The sequence below is a fragment of the Capsicum annuum genome, chromosome 6 (genome assembly GCF_002878395.1).
Source record: "Capsicum annuum cultivar UCD-10X-F1 chromosome 6, UCD10Xv1.1, whole genome shotgun sequence".
Lineage (NCBI taxonomy): Eukaryota > Viridiplantae > Streptophyta > Magnoliopsida > Solanales > Solanaceae > Capsicum > Capsicum annuum.
In genome coordinates this window covers 158190973-158198933 of record NC_061116.1, presented here as the reverse complement: position 1 = coordinate 158198933, position 7961 = coordinate 158190973, and positions in this window count along the sequence as shown.

Sequence of the window (7961 nt, the reverse complement as noted above, 5' to 3'; positions counted from 1 at the left end):
AAAATAAAAAACTAATTATTAAAAAGAAATTATAAAAATTTTTAAAAAATAAAAATAAAACTCCCCCACCTAACCCCAGCCCCCATCGTATTGTTTTATTAAAAAAAAATAAAATTGGGACCCCTAATACTTTTTGGCCTAATTATAAAAAAGAAATTATAAAATTATTTAAAAAATAAAAAACTAATTATTAAAAAGAAATTATAAAAGTTTTTAAAAAATAAAAATAAACCTCCGCCACCTACCCCCAGCGTATTGTTTTATTAAAAAAAAAAATTGGGACCCTCTAATGCGTTTTGTTTTATTAAAAAAGGCCTTTAGTGTTTAAAAAAAAATTGTTATTAAAAAATTTTTTGGGCCGTCAACGCCACTTGGCATCTTTTTATTTGTAAATTAGTAAAAAAAAATGCTCTTCACGCATCTACCACGATGGCACTGCACGCGCAGTGCCACATAGGCAAAAAAGGCCCAATTGGAACAAGATGTGGGGGGTGTAGGGGCCTGACAGGAACAGGCCTTAGTTTAGGTGTCTAAGTGAATTTTGGCAACAAGTTTGAGTGTCTATCGATGCCTTTGGCCGTACTTTAAACTACAAACCACCTTCACATTCTATCAAACTACCAAATGTCGTAGATAACTAAATTAAATGCTATAATTCATTGTTGAGTTAGTTTTTTCTTTAACGTTACGATTAGAGGTGTACATAGGTCGGGTTGGTTTGATTTTTATTAAAAAATAAATAAATCAATCATGTGGGTTTATTAAAACTATAAACCAAATCAAACCAACATAAAATTGATTTTTTCGGTTTAGGTTTTAGTCGGTTTTTTCAGTTTTTTTTTTTTGATTTTTTTATAATATTTAGTTTTTACCATTATATTGTGATCGAAGACTAGATCAAATATGTTTTCACTCATGTGCTAATGAAAAACCATAATTATGAAAAAATGAAGAGCAAAAAACTCTCTTGAAACTAAAAAGTGAGATGAAGAGTGAAAAATTTAGTTTTTAAGTTTATATTAGATTTTGGATCATTTAATTAACAATTAATGGATAAATATTACAACTTAAAGGCTAAAATCTAAATATATATCTACATCTACTTTCAAATTATTAAAAATTAATAAAACTAGTTGAAAAAGTATTTAAAAAGTAGAGTATAATTAATATTTTATGTATAAAAAAATTCATATATATATATATATATATATTATGTCGGTTTGATTCGGGTTCGGTTAGACTTTTATTTGGTCAACACCAAACCAAATCAAGAATAGTTATTTTTTATTTTCTAACATCAAACTAATCAAACCAAATCATAAGCCGATTTTTTTTCTCGATTTAGTTTGGTTCGTTGGTTCGATTTGACTTGATGATTTGGTCTGTACACCCCTAGTTACGACCAAACGGGTTAAATGGATTTGAAAATGACAGGGTACATTAATTGTCACTTGTAAAACAAGAACATTTTTTACCCAATTAAATTTATAATTAGTGTATGAAAGCTTATATTTCCTTTGTATTTCAATATATTTATTTAGGGGAAAAACTTATTCACAGTTGGTGTATATCATGAGTAAAAGATTTAATAAAGTAAAATACATGTTAATTAATTATAATTAAGTAAAATGAACTCTAAATAAACTTATCTACAGCCGATGCATGCATGTATTAACGTGACGTATACACCATGCGTGAAAAAGTTTTTATCTTTATTTAGCTAGACTAGTTTTGTCCGCTGCTTAGGGAGTGATTAATGGATTTTCTGAATACCCTATTGTATTTTGTTCGTTTGGGCATGCTACTTCGTGAGGCAGGTGCTAATGATGTATATGTACATGATGAAAGGCAGATATTCTGAACTCAGCAGATTCTATTGATCCATACCAACAACAGCAAAACAATTTGACTTTTATTTATTTAGATACTTACATTTATAATATTGGAAAATGGTCCAAAATACTTTTGAACTATTTGAAATAGAGTAAAAATATTCTAATTAATTTTTTGGGTTAAAAATATCTTTTTGTTAAATTTTTGGCTCAAAAATCTCTCTCTACTGGAATGATATCAAACATGCCACGTGGACAAAAAAGATCACATGACCACTTCACGTTAGCATCCACATGAAAAATCACCCCATTTAATACCACTAACTATTAACCCATTTTTTTTAATCCAAAATGCTCAATCTGATTCACAATAAGAATCAACGTTTGTGACAGAGTCGAAACTTGACCACAAACTTTGAGTTTAACAATGGAGAAAATCCTAACTCAAAATAGCCGAAGAGATAAATTGAAAGGAAAATATCTTTTATTTCATTTATTTTCCAGAATTTTCTTACACTATCATGGAATGAATATATACATATACATGATGGGTCGGGTATTAGTAATGGGCCAAAACTAATTAAAACAAATAGAAAATCAAGTCTAAGTCTGGTCCACTTGAGAATGAACCAACCCAACACCCCCCACCCCCCCAAGCTGGAGGATGTAAATACTCTAAGCTTGGCAAGCAAACAATGATGAATGGTGCCGGACAAATTCTTGGTAAAGACGTCAGTCAATTGACTAGTGGTGGAAATGTGATGGAGGAAAATCAAACCAGCAGCTAAACTCTTACGAACATAGTGGCAATCCATATCTATATGCTTGTTGGGTTCGTGAAAGACTGAATTCTTTGTAATGTGAAGAGCAGTCTGGCTATCACAAAAAAAATGGAAGCAAGGAAAGTTATAGTGAGACCAAGATCACCAAATAAATGAATCAACCAAGAAGTTTCAGCAACCACTTTACAAAGGGCCCTGCATTTGGCCTCAGTAAAAGTCAGGGATATAGTAGGTTGCTTTTTGTATTTCCAAGAAACAAGTGAACCACTAACGGTAATGAATAATAACCAATAACAGACTTTCTTGACTGGACACAAGCAGCCAGTCTGAATCAGAATACGCAGTCATGGAAAAATCAGAAGTACTAGACAATAGAATGCCCAGATCAGGAGCATTAAGTAAGTAGCGTAAAACATGAATACCAGCAATAGATGGGGAGCCTGAAGAAACTAGATAAAATGTTGCATAACAAAGGCAATATCAGGCCTTGTATGCTGGAGAAAATTCAATTTTTCTACTAATCTTTAGAAAATACCAGCATTACAAAGGGGTTTGCCCATATCAGGAAGAAGCTTAACAGAAGAATCAAGGGGACAACCACAGAAGAAAACTGATCACACTTAAACTCAACAAGCAAATCAGAAGTAAATTTGTGTTGATTCATAAGATAACCTTGAGGATGCTTAGATATTTCCAAACCCAGAAAATAGTAAACATTACCAATATCTTTGATCTTAAACTGGTCATGAAGGAAAAGTTTCAAAGCATACAATTCAGCAATATCATCTCCAGCTAGGAGAATATCATCCACATAGACAACTATTATAGATAATGAACCAGCCCAACATTTGAAAAATAAGGAGTAATCAGTTTTACTAGGAACGTATCCCTTTGAAGTCAAAGCATCAGACAGTTTAGAAAACTACTGTCTAAAAGCCTGTTTGAGACCATATATAGACTTCTAGAGTTTACAAATAATAGGAGAAATAGAAGAAGATGGAGAGACTTGAAAACCAAGAGGGACTTTCATATACACCTCTTCATAAAGATCTCCATGAAGAAAAGCATTTGTTAACATCTAATTGATACAAAGTCCACTATTTTTTTACAGTAATAGTGAGAAGACATTTAACGGTGGTAATTTTCATAACAGAGGAGACGATCCCAAAATAGTCAAAACTTTCTTTTTGAGTATCACCCTGGATAACTAATCTATCCTTATGTCTCTCCAAAGACCCATTCGATTTTCTTTTGATCTTAAAAACCTATTTGGAAGCAATAGGCTTCTTGTGAGGAGGAAGAGGGATCAAATCTCATGTGTTATTAGCCTTAAGATCTTAAAATTTCTGTAACATAGCTTTTTGTCATGCAGGATGAGAGACGGCTTGATGATAGAACTGAGATTCATGTTGTGGAGCTTCAATAGTGGATACCTTAGAAAAGACAATGGAGCATATATAATCTGAAAGGTAGAAAGGGGTAGAGTGAAACCTGTTGGACGTTCTAGATAGGATAAGAGAAAGTTCAACAAGTGTGAGATGAATTGGAGCAACAAGTGTAGAGAAACAAGTTGATCAGGATGAAAAAAAGGAGATTAAGAGAAGGAAGAAATAACAAGTGAATCAAAAGTTGCATAATCAAAAGAAAGATAAGGGAAAAAAGAGGAAGAAGAGTAAGAAAATAAATATTCATAAAAAATGACATCCCTGGAAAAAAAAAGTGACTAGTAAGGTTGAGCAACTTATGGCCCTTTTTACCAGTAGGATAGCCTAAACCCACACAAGGAATGAACCTTAGTTGAAATTTATCTCTACTAGGTTTAGGTATGGCAGCATGACAATAACAATCAAAAGACTTCATACGAGTATATAGAACTAAAACCATGCAATTTTCAAATAAGGAAACATTGTGTAAAATAGACAAAGGTAATCTAGTAATGGTTAACCCCAATATTTAGTGGGGAGTTTGGATTGAAAAAGTAGGGCCCGGTCAACCTCAAGAAGGTGCTTGTGTTTTCTTTTCACTGCTCCATTTTATTGGAGAGTATATTGAACAGTAATTTGGTGAAGGATACCACTAGAGGTAAGGAATTGGGAGGCTTCAATGCTACTACTAAGTTCAAAAGCATTGTCAGTTCTAATGCATTTGATGAGGGTATTAAATTGAACTTTGACCATGGACAAAAATGACTTAATAATAGAAAAAATATTAGACTTAGTGGACAAGAGATGTGTCCATGTTGCCCTAGTAAAATCATCTACAAAAGTAATGAAATGTCAAATTTTATTATATTTATAGGTGTGATAAGGACCCCATACATCAATATGTATAAGGTCAAAAGGGGCAGAAGTGTGAATAGTGCTAGTGGAGAATGACAATCTTTATTGTCTAGCCATTAGGCAAATGAAATAATCAAAAATTTGTTTAGTAAATATTTGAGAAGCAATAAAAGGAATAGATTTGATTTTGTTAAAAGGCATATAACCCATTCTTTGATGCCAGAAAAAATCCATTTGATCGTATATAGAAGTGGAATTACATAAGGGAACTATGGGAAAAGGATTAGTACAAACAAGAATAGAAGGACAACTGGAAAAAGAGATAGCAGATGCAGAAGAAGGATTTGAAATACTAAAATGACAGTAGTACAATGCATTCTGAGCTCTACCAATGTCCAGTGGTCTCTCCAGTGAAGGGCCCTGCAAATAGCATGCAGAAATAAAAAAATATAGATGAACATTTGAGCGAATTAAGGAGTTGATATACATATATTAGGTTAAAATGGAAAGATGGGACTAATAAAACATCATGTAAGATGATGTCATCCCTAAAAAATAGACAATCAGTGGATATAACTTTGACTTTGTAACTATTGGGTAAGGTAATGAGAAAAAGAGTGGAAAGAGGTTGTAAATTATGTAGAAGGTATTTGTGTGGTGTCACATGGTTGGTAGCTCCAGAATTAAATATCCAACAATTTACTCCTAACAGTGAAGATGCACAAATAAAATAACTAGTAGAACTAAAAATACTGCTACAACACCCACTTGCAAAATTGGCAAAAAAAAGAAGTACTGCAGGATGATCTAGCAATTGTAATAAAAAAACCAGTTGTAATAGAGGACTGCTTGAACAGATTTATGAGATAACTATGTTATTCAAGAGTGAAACCATGAGAAGATTAAAGAGATGGATGGTTACTAGCAGAATTAGCAAAATTAAGAGATTCAACTTGAGAAGAACTAGGTAGTTGATGTATCTGTTGATAAAGGGACAACAGTTGAGCAGACTATTCTTTGCTGAATCCATGTAGTTAATTTGGAACAGATGTAGAAACAGACGAAAGATAGTCTCTTAGTTGAACAAATTAAGCTGATTTTTTTTACCTTTAGTGAACTTATTGTCACTAGGATAACAAATAAGTTTATATCATGTGTAATGGTGTGACCAATCTTCCTATAATATCTACAATAGAGTGAAGAAGTGGTACTATATGTAGGAAGAGGACCCTTCTTAAGAGTGAAGGGCACTCTTTATTGAAAGGGTCTGGCACCAGTGTAATGTGTGAATCTAGAAAAGAAGGCTGAATCTCCTGAGAATCTAGAATTAGTGGACTTGGCATCCCTCGCACTCTCATCATATTGTAGTAAAGAGTAGACCTTACTAAAGGGAGGAAGAGGTGACATCATAAAGGTATTACTCTTCACAGTAAAGTAGCTATCATTCAAGGCACTAAGAAATTGAAAGAGTTATTGGTCTTGAATGAATTTAACAAGGGCTTCACAAGTGCATTGTGGTCCCATATAAGCAGAAGCTCCTTGAGTACAAGAAGCAATTTTCTTCTGTATCTGAATATTTTTAGACCCGTTTGATTGTCCAAATCTGTTATTTATGTCTTGCCAAATTTCTTTGGCAGTTGCTAGGCACATGACACTGATGGAAATTTCTCTAGAAAGAGAATTAATAATCCAAGTCTTGACCATATGATTACTTTTTTCCCAATAGAGATAATATGGGGAAAGGGATTCGGGTTGACTAATCCTTTCATTAACATGTCTTAAGTTTTTTTTAGCTAATAATGAGGTAATCATGGTATTCCTCCACGCAATAAACCCAATTTCACTGAAAAGAATAGTAACTAGTTGAAGTTCAAAATTATCAGATGGGTGAACATAAAAAGGATGTGAGGGATCGACGGTAAATTTTGTAAATCCCTCCGTGGAAGTAGAATTTCCAACAGTGTTGTTCACTTGACTTCCCATTGATACAAACAATGTTAATTACACAAAATATAGGATAAATATAGGAAGGAATGAACATGTAAGGTTGAACGCGAAAGCAAATAATGAGCCTAAGGGGTGAAATCACCAAATGTACATAATTTGTCCAAAATATGTAGTGAGTTAGATTAGGATTACCAAATATTACTAGAAAATCAAAAGAAATTGCAAAAAGCCTTTATTGCAGAAGCTTCAAAAACCTCAAGAGACCTTAAAATAGATGACAAAGGTACTACCAATCGAAAGCTCATGTTAAGATCTTGTTATATCACTGTATGATACTATGACAGAGTTGCTTGACCACAAATTTTAAGTTTAACAATGGAGAAAACCCAAACTCAAAGAAGACGAAGAGATAAAGTGAAAGAAAAATTATCTTTTATTTCATTTATTTTTCTGAATTTTCTTGCACTATGGTGGAGTGGGTGTGTATATATATACATGGAGGTTCGGGTATTAGTAATGGTCCAAAATTAATTAAAACAAATAGAAAACTAAGTCTAAGTCTGGTCTACTTGAGAATGAACCAGTCCAACAGTTTAGCCTCTCAATTTTCCCAAGAAAAGTTAAGCAATTTAAGAAGAAGAAGAAGAAGAAGAAGAAGAAGAAGAAGGAGGAGGAGGAGGAGGAGGAGGAGGAGGAGGAGCAGGAGGAGGAGGAGGAGGAGCAGAAGGAGGAGAAGAAGAAAACAAATAGAAAACTAAGTCTAAGTCTGGTCCATTTGAGAATGAACCAGTCCAACAGTTTGACCTCTCAATTTTCCCCCAAAAAGTTAAGCAATTTAAGAAAGAGGGTTAGACCGAAGAAGAAGAAGAAGAAAACAAATAGAAAACTAAGTATAAGTCTGGTCCACTTGAGAATGAACCAGTCCAACAGTTTGACCTCTTAATTTTCCCCAAAAAAGTTAAGCAATTTAAGAAGAAGGGTTAGAAGAAGAAGAAGAAGAAGAAGAAGAAGAAGAAGAAGAAGAAGAAGAAGAAGAAGAAGAAGAAGAAGAAGAAGAAAACTAAGTCTAAGTCTGGTCCACTTGAGAATGAACCAGTCCAACAGTTTGACCTCTTAATTTT